Source organism: Benincasa hispida, chromosome 7 (assembly GCF_027475165.1).
Source record: "Benincasa hispida cultivar pf3 chromosome 7, pf3_genome.v1.1, whole genome shotgun sequence".
Classification (NCBI taxonomy): domain Eukaryota; kingdom Viridiplantae; phylum Streptophyta; class Magnoliopsida; order Cucurbitales; family Cucurbitaceae; genus Benincasa; species Benincasa hispida.
Window position 1 is genome coordinate 52,883,699 of NC_143484.1, and position 10,302 is coordinate 52,894,000.

The following is a 10,302-nucleotide window of genomic DNA, read 5'->3' on the forward strand; positions in this document are numbered from 1 at the left end:
CATAACTATAATGGAAAGGGTAAGATGTTTTCTTTCTGATGCTATCCTAAGTGAAAACTATTGGGCAGAAGTTGCAGCCTACACAGTGTATACCTTGTATAGGTGTCCACACACATCTCTAAAGTTGCTTACCCCTAAGGAGAAGTGGACTAATCATCCTCCTAATCTAGACAATCTTAAGGTTTTTTGGTGTGTAAGGTTTGTTCAGCAAAATAAGGGAAAGTTGAAAGCCAGAGCAGTTAAGCGCATGTTTGTAGGCTTCACAGAGGGTGTCAAAGGATATAAAATATGGCATCCAGTAGAGAGAAAGTTCATAATTAGCAGAGACATCACCTTTAGAGAAGAGGAGATGTTTATGCAAAAGGAGAAAAGACTTGAGACAGGAATTGAGGTGGAGTTACCTACTGAGCAACCAACAAAATCTAACCTACCTAGTGACATAGGAGAAGTTGAGGAAGATGCAGGGGAAGAAAAGTAGATTGTAAATAAGCAACATGATTTGAGTCAGTATGTCTTAGCTAGGGATAGAAAAAAGGAGAACCATTACCCCTCCAGCTAGATATACTAAAATGAACTATATGAATTTGGTTTTAAATGTTGTTGTGGCTCCTACTAACTAAGAACCAACAACCTTTGAAGAAACAACAAGTTGTGCGGATGCAAGGGATTGGATAGAAGCTATGAATGAGGAAATGCATTCACTAAATGTGAATGATACTTGGTCTTTAGTTCCTCTGCCTAAGGCTTATAAACCAATTGCCTATAAATGGATCTTCAAACTTAAGGAAGGTGCATCTTATGATCAGAAACCTAGGTATAAGGCAAGGTTGGTTGCAAAGGAGTTTACTCAAAGGGAAGGAATAGACTACTTAGAGATTTTCTCTCCAATTGTCCAACAAACCTCCGTAAGACTTCTCTTATCCTTGGTTGCTCAAATAATTTAGAATTGTATCAACTAGATGTGGAAATTGTCTTCCTTCATGGACATCTAGAAGAGACAATCTACATTATGCAATCTAAGGGATTTGAAGTTAAAGGAAAAGAAAATCTCTATTGTTTACTGAACAAGTCAATCTATGGGTAAAAACAATCACCTAGATGCTGGTATAGAAGGTTCAATGATTATATTTCTAACATTGGATTCAAAAGAAGTTCATTTGATATATGTGTTTATGTAAATACAGGTCCCTACAAGGACAAGGTTTACCTACTCATATATGTGGATGATATGTTACTAGCAGGTAGGTCCAAGGAAGATCTAACCCGTGTTAAAAATATCTTAAATAGGGAGTTTGATATGAAGGACTTGGGAGAAGCAAACAAGATCCTAGGAATTGAAATCCTAAGGAACAGGGAGGAGCCTGTTTTAAGCATCAATCAGTTTAACTATTGTGAGAAGATCCTAAAAAGATTCAATATGAGTGATGCTAAACCTGTAAGCTTGTCTATTGCTCAGCACTACAAGCTATCCTCAGCCAACTTTCCTAAAGATTCTAACCAAGAACATCAAAAACAGATGTCAGTTATACCCTATAGTTAGGCCATTGGAAGCCTAATGTATATAGTGATTTCTACCAGACCTAATCTCTTATATTCAACTAGCCTTTTTAGTAGATATATGTCTAACCTAGGTAAGAGACACTGTGAGGCTACTAAATGGATCCTAAGATACTTAGTTTGGTCCAAAAACTCAAGACTAGTCTACCAAAAATCAGTTGAACCAAACTTAAACTACATGGATATGTGGATGTTGACTATGCTGGTGATTTGGACAAAAGAAGGTCCCTAACAGGCTACCTGTTCCTTTATGGTCCTAATCTAATCAGCTGGAAAGCAATACTACAACCTATAGTAGTTTTATCTACAACAGAAGCTGAGTATATGACTTTAGAAAAAGCAATTAAAAAGACATTGTGGCTTAAGAGATTGCTGAAAGACTTTGGATTAAATCAAACAGTGATAAAATTCTACAGTGACAACCAAAGTGCTATCCTTTTATCTTGAAATCCACAATACCACACTAGAACTAAACACAATGATCTAAAATATCATTGCATCAGAGACAAAGTAGAGACAGAGAAAATAGAAATCTTAAAAATTCACACATCAGAGAATGCAGCAGACACGTTAACAAAGCCAGTTTCAAAACTTAAATTGGTCAAATGTTTAGAACAGGTTGGTTTCGAACTTCTAGACACATGGTAGACAGAATGGTCAGAACCAGGAAGATTAGAAGATTGCAAGGCATTAAAGTCAAGGTGGAGAATTTGAAGAAACTGTGACTCAAATACCTCAGCTAGTTTAGTTTATAACTAACTTTACCTTGTAACGGTCTGTTGGTATATGTTATAAATACCATTGATCAGAAAACAAAACAAAGTAGTTCATAATTTCTATTTTTCTATAAATGAAACAAGCTGTAAGTAATCTTCAAAGTGAAAAGAACGTGAATCTTCCTGTGGACGTAGGCATATTGGCCGACATCAATCTTTCTGCAAATCGTGTAAACACAATCTTGTTATCAAATCGTATTGAATTCCATAGTATCGAGTTGAATTGCACATCGAATTTCTTCGATCGAGTAGCATCGGGTCAAATGTTTTCATCTTCGAGTTGCTTCGAGTAAAGATTAAGACTCATCGAGTAGAGTCGAGTATCGATTAGCATTCATCATGTTCCATCGAGCAAAGATCAGAAATTCGTCAAGGATAGAAGGAAATTTCCATCAAGTATCGAGTATCTAGCATCGAGGATTTAACAGAGCCTTTTTCAGCCATTTCTTCATCATCTCACTGTTGATCTTGAGTAATTGGGTCTAGAGTGGACTGAATAACCCAACACAATCGTATATTTCTGGAAAAAAAAGTGTAACAATTGAAAATTTAAAGACCACTAAATGGAAATTAGTCCCAAAACTTAAGGATCAAATAGATTATTATTATTATAAGGCAGCCGGGAGGGAGAGAGAGAGAGAGAGCAAAAAATTGCAATGAAAATGAAACGTCCATTCCCCATTGCCAAACATGGCAACAATGTCATTCTTCCTTTTGAAATCTCCACCTTTCTTTGCTTGTATAAATCGTACTTGCCAATGGCCGTAGCTAGGGTTTTGCAATTATCTATGTAATTTTGTTACTCAAAAGCCTTTGGCCTCTTTGTTTTTTAACCCACACGAGATTCCATATATTTTCAAGACCCTTATCTTCCCACTTTATAAACCAGGTTTCATTGTGCATGGTTCTGTTTTTTAACGTTTTTAGACAAAACCTCACTAAATCTATTGTCACTTCAACTTCGTACCCATTTTTAGGAATCTTTTTATTTGACATTGGTCCAAAGCTGTGTGGGACGTTGGGAGTTTTGGAGTCTCATTTGCTGAGGTACAACTTCACATAATATCCCATATAATATCATATCTAAATCTTAAGATTTGAAGATTTGATAACAAGTTATTGGTACAAGTGTACCTTAGTTGATTTGAGTTAGAAGTTTTTTTTTCTACCAATCCTAAATTTTTTAGTTGGTTGATTCCCTAATTACCCAATCAACTTTGTTAGAGAGAGCAAACAGACTCAACGACCCTTATATTGCTATATGTAGTTGACAGTGAATAGTACATTGACAATTAACAATAGATGGTGGGTTGTTGACTGAGAGACTAGAGATGATTGAAAGATAGGAGAATGAAAGAGAAATGACAACCGAAGGGAGAAGGATGATGAGATAAATAGCTTAAAAGGACCATTAATTAAGGAAAAAGGAAAAATGAGAATGAGTTAGAAAAGTTAAATGTGAAGGCAACAATGACAATGAAGTGAAGATGGAAGTCAAAGGCAAGATAGAAAGAGAAGGTGAGAAAGACGAGATGACGAGATAGACAATTGTTTCGATCTCAATCCCACGTCATTAATATGAACATACTTCAACTTACATAAATTATATACTCCCAACTAGAATCACATATTTGTTTAAATTAATATATATTGTTTGTTCAATAAATTTTTTTTCAAAAAAAAAGGTGTTCAATGAGCATATTCCATGCCTGCCCTCATTCTTGTAAGTCAAATTTCTACAACCCAATTATCAAATCAGTCAAAGTATCGCATTTTCCATGTAAACTCCTCCGATTTTCTAATATAAACGTTCAAATGTTTGGTAAGAATCTTAAAACAGAAATTTGAAAGTAAAAGATTTAATGAAAATAGAGTTATATTTCATGTTTTTTCAAATATTTATTTAGTAGCGGATTCAAAAACTAGATTATAATTTAAACAATTGTTTAAAATATGTTTGATGTTAATATTTATGAATCATAAAGCTAGCTTTAGTTATCTATTAAATATTAGTTGACAATAAACTATTATTTTAATTTATTTATGAAGATGTTTTATGTTGAAAATTTTTGTATAATTATTATTTTGTAACATTATAAAATTTATAATATATTAAAAATTGAACTAAAGTTATAACATAACATAATTGTATTTCTAAATATTTTTATCTTTATTTACTATAATTCTACATTTTAAAATTTAAAATTCAAAATCTAGATATAATGAAAACATAGAAATGTTGTTTTCAGAATTTGTACTGTTTAGATCACATATTCTGAAAAACAGTTGTCATACACATATTTATTGAACTCGGTTAATTTGAAAACATAAAACAAAGTCCATATTGCTAACCAAGCATATCCTAAAATATTGATATTGATCGAAATTTCGAAGTCTTAAATTTTTAAAAAAAAAATCAATGAATTTTTTTCTAAAAAACTTAGTAAAACAAAATATTTGGACGAATAAATAAATATGATTTTTGAAAAAGTTAACAAACATGTTTATTATTTGTATTATTATATTTACATTAATGATATTTTGTTACTTATAATGTTTAATCGTTTTTCTTCTATGATATAATGAAAATATTGACTCGTCCCTTATATCGATGTCAAATTCAAAAAAATGTAAAACATCGACATGTCGATAAAAATTTAATACCATAGTCTACATAGTTTGTCAAAAATATAATACTAGTTAAATGTTTTAATTGTTGGGATTTATGTCATCTCGTAGTTTGTAATGTATAAACAATGTTCATTTATTCAATAAAATAAAGAGTTATTTTATTCGATTTAGTTTTGTGTAACTCAATCTAATAAACTAAGATCCAAGGTTATTTTATGTAACTTGAACAATATGTGGTAGACATACGTGGATTGTGATCAAGTAATAACCTAAAAGGCCTGTAGTATATGGATAAGATTAAGTGTCTTATCCTAGTGATACTGTGGAGACGACCCACTTTGTAAATGTTACAAGAGTTGTAAGTATTACAAAAAATTTGATCCAAATCGTTCACATGAAGATATGCAAATGGGAGTATCCTATACAAAGAGTTTTTATGAGACCGGACCGCAAAATGATTAACCTCTCTTTATAATACCATTGACTGAAGAGCTTAACATTTCATAAGATAACCGTGTAGCTCGATCTCAATGCTGAGTCAGTTATAAACTCCTATCTATGAAGACAATCCTTTGATTTGTATAGGTGAGAGTGACCCGTGTTGCCGACTCAATAAGCCTACCATCTTGGGGACTTATTCAAGTAGGGAGCTGGGAACATAGTTTCACAAAATGAAATTCACTTATTCACATCTTTAAGGGATAAGTAGATGAATTGCTCCCTTAAAGGCTGATTCCAGATCTTGAACCATGAGGCATCGCCCTCTCACTAGCCCAAGAGGGATTTAATTTGTTTGTAGTTGAACTATAAATTAATTGTTCATTGGAGGGATTTGTGGTACTTAAGAAGTATATAGGGATAAAATGGTAATTTTTCCAGTTGTAATTACGAGCAATTCATGAAGGGTTGACTTATTGATAACGGTTATATCCGTGGACACATAAATATATCTACAATTTGAAGAGTGCAATTATGAGTCTTTAGTTGAGTAAGCCACAGTAATAAATGTTGATAAATTTAATTAAATAGTTTAATTAATTAATCATGTATCATTAGAGCTTCTAATATGTGATCCATTAGGTCTACTAGCTCATTTTGAGTAAAATAGGAATATTTAGTTTAGAAAGAATTTAAATTGTTCAAATTATAAGGGAATTTAAGTTTATTGCACTACAAGATATAACTCTTTTAATAGCTTTTCATTATAGTCTTTTATTAAATGGGTTATAAAATAGAGAGGGAAACGAAAAATTTAAAATAAAGTGAAAAAATGAGGAAAAAAAAAAAAAAAAAAAAAAAAAGGCGGAAACTGAAAATTTTGGCGTGCGCATTTGTTGTATTTCCCTCCTTCCCCATTTCTTTCCCTTGCTCTAATCTCTACAATTCACTACTCACCCTCTACTAGTTTTTTCTCATGTTCTAAAAAAAGTTCTTCTGGTTAAACTTTGTCCATGCTTCTCTAATTTCTCATCTATTTCTTCCTCGTAAGTTTCACTAATCCGATCCATCTTTTCCCTCTCCCTAACTTTTTCTTATATGTGTTCCTTTTTTATTCATTGTTTTCTATGTGGTTTTTCTTAGGAAATTCTTATGGAAACCAAAATGAGCATCGATACATTCAAGGAGGCCAATTTGAAGGGAAAGAGGGTGTTTGTGAGAGATGATTTCAATTTCAACATCATCGATGACACCATAATCAGTATTTGCTCAACCATGGTATTGGGTCATCCTGTCCAGCCATCTAGTGCGATTCTTCTTCTCTTTCTCCACATTTTCTTTTTGTCTCTCATTCTTGTTCTTGAAATATTTAGGCCTTAATTTATATATTATGCTTTTGTCAACTCTCTACCTCTGTCGAACAGTCGTTGATGGAGGTAGATCCATCTCTGATCTACACTATTCTACCATACACACAAATCCAAAACTTCCCTGCTCTTTGTCCAATCGCACGTGCTTTCGTCATCGACCAGATTGTGCATTCTACTCAGATCTGAATGTTTATGTGTGCAACTTTGTTTTAATATTGGTGTTCTACCATTCAAACTCGATCCAGTCCAGAACTTGATCCTAACTCGATCCAAGTCTTGATCTGGTCCAGAACTCGATCTTCGATCCCCACCGTGAAGAACTCGATCTGGTCCAAAACTTGATCCGGTCTAGAACTCGATCCAAGTCTTGATCTTATCTAGAACTCAATGCTCCCTATTCGATGCTCCCCACTGATTGTGTTTTTTCTTTTTATCAATATTTTCTTTTCTCTTCATTGATGACTAGATTATTGATCAAGTTGAAGTAGTGGTGAGTTCGTTGATGTTATTTTCTTTTCTTTTTTATCAATATTTTATTTTTATCACATTTTATTTTAGTGGTGAGTTCGCTGAGGGATTTTGAAGAAGGAATAAGAACAAGAGATGAAGTTGAAGAAGAAGACAACGACTTAAGGAGGGAATCACAATCAACTTATTGAGAAAGAACATGGTAAATTTACAATCCCTTAAATATGAAACTCTTTTAACTCTTCGTTGAAATTTGATAATTTCCTAATCTTCTTCTGTCATATTTTTATTTTTGAAACTTGAATTCTCAAAATGTAGAACTATTTGTGTTCCGATTCTCTTATTTTTATTAATGTTATTTGGTAGGAAGTTGTAAAATTGGTCATTCATTTTTGTTCTTTCATGAGTTTACAATCGTAACAATATCTCACCAATAATAGTTGTGCTATTTGAGATCATTTATGTTGGGATGCTTGGAGGATTTTGTTGGCCAATAGTTGACTTAAGTTGTTACTGTATAGATAAATAAAATAGTAGGAGATTGTTATAGTATCTCTAATTATGATCTCTTTATACAATAAATTTGTGTAGGCTAGTTTAGATCTTTTATAACAACAAGAGGAACATTTAGATTTAAAGGATTGCATATTGAGTGAAACTTGAAGTGATAATTAGAGATTGTATTGCTTGTGATAAAGCGTTTTGATAACTTTCTTAATTACTGGTTATATTACTTGTGTTGAAGCCTTTTAGATCTCAATGTCAATTTCAGCTCAAGAGATAACTTCATCACCAAATTCTCTCCATTGTTTGGCTTAATTTGACTCATGATCCAACTTTCACTTCATCCAACTCGACAACTCAAAGCTCTTTATCCATAATCTCAATCTAGTTTGACTCAAAGATGAAAGCTTAATTCTATGATGACATAATTTGAATGCTTGTAAATTTTCTATTTTGTGAACTTATATAGTTGCAAGTTATATTTGATGTACTTTTATTGTTGGATAATTTCATTATTTTATAAGATACAAATGGATTACAAATTTCTATTATTAAAGGAAGTCATGATATTTAATGCATTACCAAGTATTTCATGTGTGTACTTAGCTAAAAATAAATAATTCTAATGTAAATTGATTATGAAATTTTGATATGTAAGTTCGTTGTAGCATAAAATTAAATCTATATATGGAATATAATAATAACATTAAGAAAAGGTCATTATATGTTAAAGATAGCATTAATAAAAAGTTGTTATATGATAAAGATAGCACTAAAAGAAGGTTTTTATATGGAAAATATAGCATTACGAACAAGCTATTATTCATTAACGATAGCTTTAATAACCAAGGCTATAAAATGTTTTTATAACAATGTATATATGCTATATCTTCTTACTCTATTATAACATTCGTTAAAGTTATACAAAAACGTTATGAAAGGTCTTAGATTTTTAATAGCATGGGCTGTCAGGACCTTCGAAAAAGGTTATAAAAGATCTATCATAGCTTTTTTTCATTAGCTATCGTATCCGTTATTTCTTGTAGTGTTGTATATGAGATACAATTAATATAATGTATGGAGATACATTATAATATAAAGTTTATATTGAACGAGATTCAAAAATTAATTTTATTATATAAGAGTATTTATATTTGAACAAGATTTAAATATTAAATTAATATGAATAAGATTCATATTATGAAAGAATTAATATAATGTATATAGATACATTGTATTATAAAGTTAATTTTAAATAAGATTCAAAATTAAGCTATATAAGATGAGAGAATAATATATTTGAATAATATTTAAATATTAAATAATAGGAATGAGATTCATATTAAAATAATAGTTTATAAAAGAAAAATACATTTGAATATGACTCATATCAGATATTAATAAAACATATGATTTAATTAATTAAGAATTATTTAATTTAAATTAAATAAATTAAATATTAACTCCCCTACAGGGAGTTAAGTGAGTTGGGGGAGTTAACTCCCCTCATATAAGTGCAGAAGAGTTCTACCGTTCAAAAAAGAAGAGGAAAAATAGTTCTTTTTGAAAAAAAAAAAAAAAATCAATTCTCTCTAATCTCTTATCACTAAAAAGTTGCAGAAATTTTTTTTTCTGCATAAACTTTTTCTTCTTCCCCTAATTTTCTAAAAGGGTTCAAACCTTTTTCTTGTCGAAGAATAGCGGGAAGACTTGTAGTGTCCAAATTCTTTGAGATCCATGAAGAAGTTGTTAAGATCGTGATCAGCAAGATTTTGGAGAAGTTTTAAGAAGATTCTTCAAAGATAGTATTTTTTTTCTCTTTGTAAATTTCACTTAAATTCACGTTGCACAAGAAAAGTTTATTCTTGTTTTCTCTCTCTCTATTTTTAATTTTCAAATGCAATTTACAATGGCACCGATATTCATATGGTTCCACTTTGGGATTTGATCCTTTCAATAATCAAATAAACATGTGAAATATACTTATATTGAATTTTAGATAAAATTTAGCAAATAGTGTGAAAGTATTTATATATTCTTTGTCATATAAAATTATGTGATTTTAATATTGTTTTTATAAATTTGTCAATTTGAGCATAGTGTTCAATTAACCATAATGAGTTGACCTAGTGGTAAATAAAAGGCATGATCTTGATAAAGTACTTGGTCTATTTGAGATTATTCATTTTAATCGTAATCAAAGATGTTTTCTTGTCTCATTTCTTTTCCGAATAAATCGCTCCTAAAGTTGCAACTCTTCTTTTAACATGGGATGGACATATATATCGTGTTTATGAATTTTCTTGACACCTAAATGTTGAAATTAAATGAATAGTAAGTATTTTTATCGACTTAAGTGATTAGTTTTGATCTTCTTCTCTTCTTTAATTTTTATCTACTTATGTAGAAAGAATTATGTAATAATTTTTCTAGGCCACTCTAGTAATATTTTGAAAAAGATACTTTGTTTTAGCAATTTTGGAGTTGCTTTTAAATGAAAATAAAACTTCAAAGTTAGAGACTGAAGTACAAAATTGCGGTGAGATGTTGCTTAAATC

General features: G+C 30.9%; 1 long non-coding RNA gene across 2 annotated transcripts; it reads left to right on the forward strand.

The window, feature by feature from the left end:
- Window positions 1–6,284: 6,284 nt before the first annotated feature.
- On the forward strand, window positions 6,285–8,322 carry LOC120081825 (uncharacterized). Of its 2 annotated transcripts, none has more exons than XR_005482955.2 (4): window positions 6,285–6,448; window positions 6,546–6,708; window positions 7,331–7,442; window positions 8,013–8,322. It is a non-coding gene; the product is annotated as an uncharacterized LOC120081825 (long non-coding RNA). The 2 variants fall into 2 exon arrangements; XR_016530568.1 differs by having other exon boundaries at window positions 6,311–6,448; window positions 7,986–8,322.
- The last annotated feature ends 1,980 nt before the right edge of the window (window positions 8,323–10,302 follow it).